The sequence below is a fragment of the Vollenhovia emeryi genome, unplaced genomic scaffold (genome assembly GCF_000949405.1).
Source record: "Vollenhovia emeryi isolate VEMERY1.0 unplaced genomic scaffold, V.emery_V1.0 DF939125.1, whole genome shotgun sequence".
Lineage (NCBI taxonomy): Eukaryota > Metazoa > Arthropoda > Insecta > Hymenoptera > Formicidae > Vollenhovia > Vollenhovia emeryi.
This window is the reverse complement of record NW_011967241.1, coordinates 2,181,224-2,195,302: the sequence shown is the minus strand read 5'-3', so window position 1 is coordinate 2,195,302 and position 14,079 is coordinate 2,181,224. Positions and strand designations below refer to the sequence as shown.

General features: G+C 33.0%; 1 protein-coding gene across 1 annotated transcript in view; it reads right to left on the bottom strand.

Moving 5' to 3' along the window:
- LOC105569254 (glutamate receptor ionotropic, NMDA 2B) overlaps nt 1-1,389 on the bottom strand; it is a 160,524-nt gene extending 159,135 nt beyond the window's left edge. Inside the window, exon 1 of the mRNA XM_012025571.1 lies at nt 1,084-1,389. The gene's annotated coding sequence lies outside the window, so the exon portion shown is untranslated. The remainder of the gene's footprint in view (nt 1-1,083) is intronic.
- Between the last annotated feature and the right edge of the window lie 12,690 nt (nt 1,390-14,079).

The following is a 14,079-nucleotide window of genomic DNA, read 5'->3' as shown; positions in this document are numbered from 1 at the left end:
TGTAATCATCTTTTTAGTCTTCGAAAAATTCCTTAAAATTTTGCGATTATTTCCACATTTTCCTGATTATTTACTGAAATAACATCATTGGATACGAGAATTTCTTACCAATAATATCTGGAAGTTATTTTTCAGATAAACCCTTCAAATCGAATAACAGAAATAGAGTAGTGGTGAATCAACTAGTTTATAAATTCTACAACGTTAAGAACACTTCTCATTTCATAAAATTATTCTATATTTTGATTCTCTTTCACGTACAAATTATTTCCTGAAACTCAATTCATTCCTTAAACAAAAATGTAATAATATAATATTTTATATCTTATTGGTACGATTTATATTTTAACAATTTTTAATATAATCAGTAAAATGTTTTATAACATGCTTTTGAATTATTCCATTAAAAATATACACACAATCGTTTTGATTGTGTATTATTTCATGATTTCATGCAAGTCTTCAAAGTGAAATGCACTAAAACTTGATTGTTTACATATCTATATTTTATTTTTCAATTGTTAACTTGATAACAACATGCAATGTAAAGAAATTCGATTAATTAATATACTTCTTAATTCTTTCCTTTTTCCAAGCTATGTAATATAAATGTAAAAGAAATTTTTAGTTAAATATAGTTAACTCAATTTACTTTAATGCAGACCAATTTATTCCCAATATTTTTGTTATTTTAAGATAAAGATAGCTGTTTTGAAACTGTTTTTCACAAAATACGACGTGGTGGTATTACCTGGTAAATACTACCAAATTACAATCTCGCAACTTGTTTCCCTGTGCATAATTAACGACTATTAAGTCAAAATCGATAACTTTTGATCGTTCATTAATGAAACCGCTCCTAACTTCTCTAAGTAAAGCCGCAAGTCACATCATCCATTTATTTTACACATTCCGCAGAACCACAAGGCCAGTTCGCCTCCCTGTACACCTAACTTAGTTACGTCAACCGGCGCCGACTTAACCATTCGCACATTAGTCGTCTCTTCCGCGAGACATGAATAATCTCCATGTGTTTCGCGATATATGTAAGTCAACAATTTTCTCACAAATGAACTGACTCACCCTTCATCATGCGACAGTCCGTCGAATCCTTGTCAAGAAAGAATTATCAATAAACACTCGTCAGCTCTCGAACACGTATGTGGCATCCGTAGTCGTCGCCCTGGCAAACTCGGACAAGTGATCGATAGTCAGTCGAAAAATTTCAACAGTCTCCGGAAAAATACGGCAGGGAGTTTTCTACATCGCGAGTTTTGTGCGCGACTCACGAGATAAGATTGACAGATACGAAAATAGGAAGGAGAACAAGGATGCTTTCTGCGGAGAGGCGCGCAGTGGCCAGTCGCGAAACGCGTACCAAACCCAACTGAAGAGCGACGATACTGTCCCCGTGACCGCACCCCCGCCCCCGATTAAAACCACCCGCGCACGCGTTTCACCCCGAAACTCCGGAGTATAGTTCTGCGTCTTCGGGGCACCACCTCTCCGTGTCGTCCCGGCGTATGGTACCGAGTGTCTTATGTGGATCACGATTGATCCTGTACATCGTAAGGAAGACCACGACCCCATGATTGCCCTGCGAAACGTGAGAGTCTCAAGGGAAACAACTAATGCCCGGAATATATCCCAAGTTAATCGGAACCGATATTTTAATGCATAATAAATGATCTTGGATAGGACGATGAAATGTGTATGACAATCATTGTGTTTTTATCTTGTTATTAAAGCATTTCTTTCACAGACTTTCTTTGTACGTAATATTGTTCTTACAGAAGCGTGTATGTACATGCATATACGTACGCGTATAGTATAGATAAATAGATAGATAGAGGGGGGGAGGTAGGAGAAGAGAGAAGAAGGGGGAGGGAAGGAGGGAGGGAGAGAGGGAAGGAGGGAGGGAGGAAAGGGAAAGAGAGGGAGGAAGGAGAGGAAAGAGGGAGAAGAGAGAGAGAGAGAGAGAGAGAGAGAGAGAGAGAGAGAGAGAGAATCACCCCAAATATTTTTTCCATCTAGAAAGCAAAAGAATTGGTGGAGATATTTGGTATAAACTTCTAGTAAACACCAACTAACATGAATAAATGTAATGTAACATATGTTGTATATAACACCACATTGAGTAGGAAGTTATAACCATGATGTTATGCAATTTGTTAATTGTTTACTGAACCAGAACCGTTTTATATTTCTCGACGTGTATGCTTTCTTGTAATATTATCAAAACATGTCTAAAATACTTAACTAGAGATACTAAAAAATTTGTATAGAAGGGAACTTAAAGTTCATTTTTTTACTTTTATTCTTTTTCATCTACCTATAGTTTATATATATAAATTATACTGTAATTAATCGTATAAAAGAGCTGTTTCTCTTAAAATTTCATAAACTCCGACTACGTTAAAAAACAGTTTAAAGCAAACGTATAAAACTCATCACATAATAAAATTAAAAACAACTTCACATTTGATTCCGAATAAATATCACAAGAATCGTGGAAAGAAGTTGTACATATTGGCAGAAATTATTTCAAGCAAAATATTTGTCGTATACCATTAAAGTTTCATAAATATGTATTGTATTTTCGTTTCCCTATAAGAACAAACTTTTTCTAAATTCTTTAAAAGATAAAAAATGAAATATTGTATTTTCTTCAACAAAATTAAATGCACACTTGTGAAACATTTTTGAGGTTTCTTTCATTTGAAATAAAACATTAACAATATACGTATCGTAAGAGATCGCACTTTGTTAAATACGTATAATTGAATATATTTTACATTATATGCTAATCCTCCCTTAATTATTTATTTGTATTAACTAGTGAGATTAGTCATATTACGTTTAATATAATTCTGTGTTAAATTATCACGATAATTAATTTCCATAATAATACTGTTGATGACAGTATAAATTTCTATAAACTTCGATATTCGCTCCAACTATTCACGTCACAATAACTTCTGTACGTGAGTTCGTACTTATGTTTCTCAAGGGAGGCTGTATAACGCGTTAACGCGTTAACTCATAGTTAGAATATATATCCTTGAGGATTACTCCACCAGACAATGTCTACCACCATGCACGAAGGAACAGTCAGGAATTCAAGCATCATCGGAAAATACAACGTGTAAGACAATGATAATGTCGATATAAGTAAGTTGCATTTTACAAAGTCAATGAAATTGATGTCCACTATAACTTACTTGCAATTAATCTGTTGCTAATACAGTGTAGTTATAGAGGCATCAACATTTTTTAACAACGTTCTAACGGAATATAAAAATTAAGAAGACAATAAAACCTAATAACTGTACGTTAATAACTATTCATATAGTAAAATTGTCGAATAAAAGAACTTCAGATCTTACAGATTACCTCGAAATAATTTGGTAAATACCCCGCAATAGTAAACAAGTTATAATAATAAAAATCCTGCGTATCTGGCAGAAGCATTGTTCGAAGCTACGTTCGAAGGATAAGAACACAGTGTGGCTTATATAATAGCATCATTTATATGCCTCGACAGGACGGTCGAGTTCTCGTGAAGGAGCGGAAAATTGCAATGCCTATCTGCGAGACTGTCTGGAAGGGGCAAGCGGAATGAAAAGGACCGACATCGATCCATAGTGGCTGGATAACTACATTGCCTCTGTGTTGCTGTATGTCCACAAGAACTAGGAAAAATCGTCAAGGCGTTTAGAGATTTTATTTCTCACGTTTACAGAATTTCAGAAAGGAAAGCGGGGGAAAAAGATGCCGATAAAGATGTACCAGGGCTTTCTCCAGAGGCTTTTGTTTTCGACATCCTAACGCGCTTGTCACTCTCACGGTGGCCAAGAAAATACGATTTCTACGAAAGGCTTTCGGCAATACAGTTTACGGGTCGTTGCATTTAGAAGACCGAAACCGTGTTTGATTTTGAAGCCGATTGGAGAGTACGTGAGGTAAGAAAGAACACGTATTTGTCATTTGCGTAAATATTAAATACCGAAATAGAGAAATTACATTGTAAAAGTGCACAAATAAAATTTCTATCAAAATAGTAATATTTTATCTAGCGATATGTATGCATGCGTCTTATTTAAAATTTATCGTTTGGAAACCGTTTTACTTAGCAGTATTATGCTGATAATTAATTTGTGCAACTAAATATAAAATCAATTTTTGTTGTATTATACAATACATACACATATATGAAATTAACAATATTTTCAAATATTAAATTTTTTTCTTGATATTTAATATTTTTATTATTCAGAAAAAAGTATTTTATATTAAAAACTGATTTATGTACCTAAATTATTATTTTGCGTTAAAAAATGGATAATTTTGTGACAACAATCATCACATATAATGATACTATAGCAATTTTTTGTTCTCGATGAAATTGATGGTATCGTAAATTGTTTATCAATTTTATTATTAAACCACATTGGTTTAAACGCTGACATGAGCTCGTATTTCTAGTTAACGATTGTATAATCCATATATCCAAATTGCTATAGTAGTGCAAGTGTAGTCAGCTGTGGATACGCTCACGGTGAACTTTCTAATCGCCAGGAAACTATATCGAATTATAGTTCTAGTTAAACGCATGTTATCCAGCAGCAGAAGCAGCTTAGCTTCAGCGGTGCTAGGTGTAATATAAGCCAACCGTCGCGGGTGGAAGACGCCGTAACCCTTTCCTGATGAAATTCCAGAACTAATCTTTGAGTGTGCGATTTTAACTAAGTTCCACATCATAAGGGACAAGATTCCCACGCGACATCGCATAACCGTAATGTCAGACCGGGATATAGTGCAGTCGGCTAGGAGGAATTCCAGCTTCCCTGTTAATCACCGAAGCTAATTAGCAAAATACCAATGCACCAACTTCCATTTGTGAATAATCGCGCGTGATATAACAATTACGCTTCGGCCGCGTTTAACCTCAGCCTACCCTTCCAGATATTAATTAAGCAGAATGCTATAGCAAGAAATTAATTTGCAACCGGATATGTTCTCGATGGCATCGCGAAAAATATAATATTATTGAAAATTATTATCTGAGATATTTCGAGCAATTTAACATGGCCGATAAAAAGACAATATTTCTTTACTAAAAGTCAAATTATATGTTAAATTAATTATTCATTACATTCATTAAATTGCCCACGAAGCTTCATAAAGCTGAGATAAATTAAGGTACATCTATCCTGAAACTTTGTAACTCAAGTTGGTGTACAGTTCAACCTACATGTTCTACATGTACCATTGATTAATGATTTTAAGATATTCTCTCGCATGGTTTCCAGAGAACATATAAATACAGTTCAACATGTATCAGTCTTCACGAATACGAAGTCTGAAATTGCTAAAGGGCAAAATACCTATTAACCGCTTACCCACATCAATCTCGAACCCTGAACGGTTTCACACATTATTACTTTTGCATTGATTGATTCAAGTTCAATATAAATTGTTCCAAGTTTATACAAATTGCTTCCATGATAGCAGATATCTACACGTTTATTTACTGACAGGAACAATCAATTTGTTAAATCTATTCCGTCATCTCAACGGAAACCGCTACTATCAACATCACCATCGCGTCCCGTAATCATTTGTTCGTACGAGTGAGAAACAGTCAGTGAAGGCATGAAAGCCACGAGAAGCTGCCAAATTCGCAATCGCAGTTGGCGGTAATACGCAGGAATGAAACTCGCAAATTAATTAAGAAACTTTGTCGAAACAATGCGTCGAAATTACGATTGCTATCTTTGAATTTGGTAATCCCTGTTTAGATTCATTAATATAAATTTGTATGTGTATTTTACGCTTGAAATATATGTTACGTCTAAATTGCAAAAAAATGTGAAGTAAAAAATCATATATGGTTGGTAAAGTGCCTATTTTTGTTATCAATAAATCATTGATACGAAATACTCTTTTTCTTTGATGAATGTATAATATTCCCATACCCGTAATTTTCAATATTAAGTTTTTTTAACGTATCAAATTAAATTTTTATTAGATTAAAAATTGCATTTTGCAGAATATCGTATTACAATATATCCAATGAACACTTCATCCATTATGTTATTGAATTATTAATTTTGATACCGTAGTACTGATAAAACGGTTAGCGTACATTCGCGAAAGAAATCAATTTCCATATAATATCTCAATTCAAGTTTTAGTGGGGAAGAGATATATTTTGTTACTACGTAAGAGGATTAAGCGATTCCACAGATGGAATTAGAGAAAGAAGGTCACCACTAAACGATCATCAAGAATCACCTTTGACCTACGGTAATCGGTTTGGCAAAAACATGATCCCTCAACCGCATTTGGTGGTTCTCGTTGAGATTCCTAAGAAAGGATGCGTCCCAAACGCCCCTTCAACAACATTGAACTCGTCTCGACAAAGGGACGGTGCTTTTTACTGAATGATACTTCGACGACTTTCGGAACTGCAACAGGTACGTGTTTTCGAGGAACCGCAAGTCTCTGACCTTTCGGCGGCGACAAAAGTTCTTAAGGAAATTTGCTCATCAATTAATGGATACTAGGTGGCGGCGGCGCCTTCTTATGAATTCGTTCACACGATTTCATTCGCGACACCAACCTCGTTGAAAGTTTCATGCAGCCCGTATTATTGATGGGATTGGATGCAAATACAGTCAGGTGGTGACAGAACGTCGGTCTTTTGCTCTTTTTCCGGGAATTCATTTACATGTAATTTCAATAGAGACGAAAGCTGCAATATTAAGCTTTTAAAACCACGCTACTACGTGCATAAATGAGAGAGCTTTAGTACATTGCGATCATCACACAAGTTATTTTTGTCATAAAACATTTGTTTATTAGAAAATATTGCTAGACTATTGTAAGTTCATTCCGTAAAAAACCATTAATGTCGCAGCGATAAATAAATTATTTATTAAAATATAAATTTCTATCTAGAAAATTAATAGTGCAATAATTGCATTTAAGTTGAAAATTATTGGGTGATTATGCAGCAATTATATTTGCTCTTTCTGAAATTGTTAAATTTTCGTAATAATACAATATCAAAAGTAATATACATTAAAATTAATATCACTTTCCTTCTTTTTCCATGTGAAAGGCATCAAAAATTGTTTCTCTCTTTATGCTCACACGAAAACTTGTGAATTGTTATTATACGTGAATAATATAATACAGCATAATAACCGTGTTACTTATCAGAAACGGAGAATGGAAGAAATTTATACGCAATTTATACGCATTTGTCTGGAAACTTGAAAAACGCCTCCGATAGCTACCCAGTAAGTTTCCTAATCGGAACACGTATACGTTCAAGTGCAATCAGTATCGCGTAAGATCTCCTTGACGACATTACAAATGCACGATGTACCTTCAAAGTTTTGCTCGTCTAATTTTACACAGTAGTTTCCCGTTCTTCTTATTCGGAAAAGTATATCGTCGAGTTTTTTATCTCGCTTGCATTCACGGTCACGGTACGACATTAGAATGTTAAAGCGAAAATTAAATTTATAGTAACGTTTGACACAGAATACAATAACGACAGCGACTGAATGTGCGATCACGATTAACATGTATATCTGAAATCGTATTTTCGCTTAACTAAATCGATTCTGTTAATTCCTCTTCGTACTTTGACGCTTTAGTATTCAGAGGAATATGACAGAAATTTTTTAATTTAGCGTTCGCACTTTACTAATAAGATTTTAAGTTGCGAAAATTCTGTTGCAGAAATCTGTAAAATACGCGCCCGGAAATCTTGCAAATGTTTCACTAATTTCGTCCGCTCCCTTGACCTTTTATTCACTTACTGCAATCCTCTCAAAATAAATTTCATTTCATAACTGTAATATCTGTGATACCGCTACATTTATAGGGATCGCTCGATTATCCTCAGCTTTTTAGCTGGGGCATGCGCATAAAAAGGATCGAATTTATATAACTAAATATAAATGCATATAAATAACAGATTTTGTTAGCAATCTACTGCTGTTATTAACAGAGTACCATATTTTTTCATTTATTCAGAGAGAAAAAGTATGTTATAAGTTTATTCTATGCAAAAATATTTTCATAAAATGAGCGCGACATTTATAATAAATGTGTAACATTAACTCAAATCAAAAGTAACTAAAAGATAATAGTCATGTAGACTACCTGTCATAATTATTTTTGCTTACTATTTGCTTTTATTTCAAATGTAACTCAAATACGTTACGTATTAGATAAATTTTAAATATTTATTAAAGGTAAATATTTCGTTTTTAGCAGAAATTTGAACAAATTTACGATGTATCATAAAATTTTCAGACCTAAAGAGTGTGGAGAAAACATTCGCTGCGCTATTTCGCTATATTATTCCGATTAGATACGTTAGCAATAATATAAATCTAAATCATAAAATAAAAATTCATATAGCAATTCGGCAATTCCAGTGATTTAATATTTTAGCGAAACCGAACCTATTGTTGTAATATTTGCTGAGAATATGTATAAAAAGTGAGTGACAAACAGTTAAAGAGAGTAGTCAGACGTGTATTTTACACTTATTTCTAGCGAAATATAGAGGATATAGAAAATTTTTTTTAGACTCGTCTACGCGTGATAGGAATCGCGCGACGTAGAAAAGGGCGTGGTCCGTTCCGTCTTTCTGTTTCGGAGCACGATTCCGCATCGTTTTCGAATGCAGGCTATGAATAGCTTTCGGCAATCGATGCCAAATTCATCGCAAATCACTACATAACAAATTGACGTGTTTCACATGTTTATTGTTAACACGTTTATTTATTTATGGACCGCTCTGTTGGCAGAGTCAAAATGTCTAACAGTTATCAACGAAATTAGCCGATGGTTATATTGTCACCAATAGCCGTAGATTTAGTTACAAGCACGAATCCGTCAACTCTATATAATGAATTTTACGATGCTATCGATTCAATTGCTCGTATCGGAAATTAGCCTGCAATATTTCTTCCTCCAATATTAAGGTTACTACGCTTTTGATCTTATTATATCTGATGTACAGTATATGGAAAAAACTTTTAAAAAACAAAATTTTTTTAAAAGAACACGTGTCATTAAGGATATTATATTTTCCTTGTAACTTTAAACGTGGTAAAACAAATATGCAAACAATTTATTTATCACCACAGCGGTGAAGAAGACTAAAGGTAGAATCAAAACGTACAATTAATAATGTGTATAAAATTCATAATTAAATATTACACCATATTCACGCACAATTAACCGCATTTGTTTCTCAAAGTTTACTTTTTCATGTTACTCATTCATTTTAATATCAAACTGTTTTTAGTTAAATAACCGACTAGTTATTTATTCTATATGTGTGCGTTGAAGTACGTTACCAAATATTTTTATGAATATCCGAACATAAAATTGACAAAACGGCTAAGTTTAACCTCATTCTACTGCATTTAAAATCTTATATTATTTTTTTATCAAATTGTAGGTATTCACCAGTAGATTAAAGATGTATTTATAAGTATCAAAGTGATGTACCTTATCATTTGGAAGAAAATAACTCAAAAAGAATGTGAATTCTGCCGAAATAAATGGTACCCTTAGGATCTTTACAGGGGGAAAAAACATACAGGAAATATTGTAAGAAAAACAAGAGGCACATCACTTTGATATTCATATATCTTAAATTTATCCATCAAGAGTTAAAATTTTATCAAAAAATAATTTTAAATACCATAAAATGAGGTTAAAAGCTCATAAAAGCTTGGCCACCCTTTTTAATTTCCTTCTTACAAACTGTACATATTTATCATTTGATTAGTAACAAAATTTTCTTCAAAAATAATATAATAATAACAAAAGCAATAGCAAATGTATATTATAAATCAAAGACAAAACTACATGAAAACGTTAAAGAAAGTCAGATTACCGCAACGATAATTAATATACATAGTTAAAATTCCAGAAAAACTCGTTTATAATTATCCATAAAATTGTCGCGCTTCACCGATGTAGTATTAATTAATTTTCCAATTAACCCAGATTTGTGTACTGAAATATTTAATGTGGAATTTGCTATTTTAATAAAAATATATTGCAAATTCAAGCTGCAAAATATTACTACAAAATAGTATAATAGTGCGTGTGTGCACATGTATATATATAAAATATATTAATTTTTCTATGGTTTTTATATATGTGTAGAATTAAATTATATTCGGGAGGAAGAAAGAAAGAGGGAGAGGCATTAAAAATTAATTTAAAGTCTAAACGTTTCAAAAATCTTTGAATCTTTTCTCATAAACATTTCTCATAAATTTAATTTCCTCGTTCTTGATAATTTTCATTTTATCTCTGCAAAGAAGAATTTCCATTTATTTTAACGGCATTGGAGCAAAATTAATCAATTGCTTTTTTTCTCAAGTACCAGCGATAACATCCAAGCTCTACTTATACTGTTCGTACTTTAATTCCAGATGGTAAACCTCAGCGGAGAAAGAGTGTATATTAATTTGAAAATAATCCTCAAAAAGATAGAAACAAGCTACAAAAAACTTTCATTACTAGAAAGAATTGTAGAAAAATGAAAGAAGATAGCATCGTCTTTATTCTCGAGATGTAGTTGTGCTTTGATTGTGAAACTGAGATTGTAATGTATTTTAATGTCTCGAAGTAACGTCTGTCCGCATATGAAAATGGGAAGATATATTCAACAAAATATAAAAAAGAGAATCCGTGAGTGACGAAAGAAGATTGAAGTTATGAGATGTCGCGCTGAATATGGATAATACGTGATGCGATGAAAATTACCGAGTACAATTTGCACGAGAGGCAAAGCATAAAAATGAACAAGAATGTATGCGCATTCGCACGAACGCTCGAGAAAAATTGGAAGATGTATTGCCACTAGGTACAAGCAGACACAATAATAGAGATATATCCTTAGTAACGTTTCTCCTAAAATATATCACGCAAAATAAAATTAACTAGAGATACTTGAATCTTTTTGAAGCCTTTTGCAAGAAATATTATTCTTTGATACTAATTCGGAATTAAATAATAAATACCTACAAGTAACCGATTGTAATTATTAATTTATCCTTTGGTGACATTTTACCGTATCTGGTAAACAACAATTTTGTAAGACAATTTAAATATGAACCTATTGTAAAATTAGAAAAACAATAAGAAAACATATAGAATGTACACAGAGAAATGTACGAATACATTATAGACGTATCTTTCCGCTTCGCTTGATGTCATATGTACGTATATTATCCGAATCGCGAGCAATGCATTTTCACGACTTGCGTTTCGCATCGCTGACATGTTGTGTATCCACGTGATAACGAGTTTTAACAAACGAAATGCCTTGAATATGTGGCTTATACGAATAATTTTTGCCACGAATAAATTCTCCATCCCAATCTCCGAATTCGTCACGTGTCACTATCATTTATTTGCACAGCTGTCGTTATGAGTATACAAACGAAAAATATTTATGCGCGGTATATTGTTGTTTTCTTGGCAGTATTATAAAAAAATCTGCCCTTGCGAGTAGCATTTTATCATGTAAGATGCTAATAGGGCTCTTTGATTGGTTTGTAATATTTTAAGAATGTACTCAAATGTAAGAATAATTTATGAATACCGAACACATACCATGGATCTAGTATATAATGTATGCATACGACCCTGCATCTTATGTGAATTGATGAAGCCAGCAAAATGAGAGAGAGAGAGAGAGAGAGAGAGAGAGAGAGAGAGAGAGAGAGAGAGAGAGAGAGAGAATAAAGGTGCTCTCATGTTGCCTTGTTCACACGTAATGTTCTTCCACGCGTCTTTGACGCATGGATACAACATTACGCGTGAACACAGTAACATGAGAGCACCTTTATTCTCCCCCCCCCTCTCTCTCTCTCTCTCTCTCTCTCTTTCGATCTTTTTCGCGGGTATGTGGTCTGAGCTAAAGTTCTCAAAAAGTCACGCACAACAAGAAGAAAACTTCTTTTAAATTTTTCTATCGTTTCGATGTGAGCACGTGTTCCAATACTCACTGCAAGTTATATTTATAAAATTTCCTTTATATGTAACGTTTCTATATTATAAATAAATCTATATCTGTTATTTATTTAATTTAGATATTTAGAATTTGAGAAAACAATTTTCAAACTCAAATTAAAAGACAAACGAAAGACAATGTTAAATTAATTTGATGTTTTAATTTCAAAGTTGATTCATTTTTAATCAATCAAACCCAGTTAAAATCCACGTTTATTAACCGTTAGATAACTCATTCTTTAAAGAAAACGTGAACGATATAATTTTTTGTTAAAACACAGAAAAACTCGTATGTAATGCATACAAACTGTATATAAAAATGTTATACCTACATAACTTTTCCTTTACAATAAAAACTCTGAATCAAATTTATTTGAAACGTTATTCTCAACTTATATTTTATAAGTAATATTTACGAAATCTGTACACCATCTGCGATGTGTGATTCAAATAAAATTGCCAAATTCTATTGGATACAATTAAGTTCATAAAAGGCAGCGGGATATTAACGTAAACCACAACAGCCGCAAGTCCACCATCGACACTTACAACTGAATAGCATACCCTAAAAGCAGAGGAACATCGCTTTGCGATCGTGTGCGATTTACGAGGGAGCAAGCGACCACGAACTCGCCGCATTTTCCAATCCCGCGGACGTCAAACTTTAATGAAGTTTGCCGAGCCTCCAGTCACGTACGATTTACAGAAGATCATGACACCACGCCACGATTTCCGACTGCCCTCATAGCCGCACCGGATCGAGACATGTACCATGCCGTTCTGCCATAACAGCATCGAGTGTTTATATGGTGACACATACGAATGTCGCCGCAAAGATATTGCCCGAGGGCGAAAAGCTCTTTGCTTCGTGGGAACATTTCCGCGATCCTAGCTTTCCGTTAAAACGATCGCCGTTTGACGATACCATTTGCACAGCCTCGCGCCGCTGCCATCGAAAATTTCTCATACTGTACATTATCGAGATGTCTCAAGATATCTTTCTAAATTTCAAAAAGTCGTCTGATAGCGCACAATGTCAAGTGTTACACTGAAATATTAGATTTTATATTCTAGACTTTTCCAATACTTAACTTTTGGGATTTTAAGGTGACAAAATTTTTAAACTTTCTTGGAACACCATGGTACATGACATTTTAAGATCTTTTAGACATATAGAAACACACAGACATATTTTTTACATCTGCAAATATATCTTCAGGTTTCAAAAATTTCTCAAAGTTTTTTTACTAAAAACTATAAGTAATTAAACTATAAAATTATTAAATAAGAAATACTGCAACAAACTTACTAATGTGACACGAATTTTCATGTTATTAATGAAAATTAACTTGTTACACAGCTACTATAATTTCTTAACTTCCTCTCTTATTTTTTATTTTTAATCTATATTTTTATATGATATATTTTACAGAAGGAAAAACCATATGTTTTTCTGTTTTAACTAGTTTTTGCTTATTTATAGCTTCATTTTTCCAATTAACATCAAAAAATCAAACTTTTCTAGGTTAACGAACATACAATCGACAATGAAAGAAATGAAACAAATCTATTTCGCTCGAGAATGAGATTAATAGTGAAGAATGTTTGGCCTTAATAACAGTTAATAATTATCACTTAATTTTGTGTGTTCGCATTAAACGGTAGGTTGATTAAATCAATTCTACGAGTAGAGGAGAAAATTGCACTAAAAACTTCGTAACTAATGGCATAAAATTGTAAACAAGTCATGAATATTATGGCGCAGACTCCACTACATTTCAGTGAGGAGAGATTTCTGATTCTTAAACAAGAAAATAATTCTATCAATATTGTTATTTCAAAGTCATTTGCGTATATCATTCTTGCATATATTATTCGCATATTATTTCACAATAATAATAATTATTAAACATTAATTTTGCCCATCTCACAATAATTAATAATTGTTACGAGTTGCCTCGTATTATAATTATAATATTACAATATTTCTGCAGTAACTAAAATTCCTCGGAC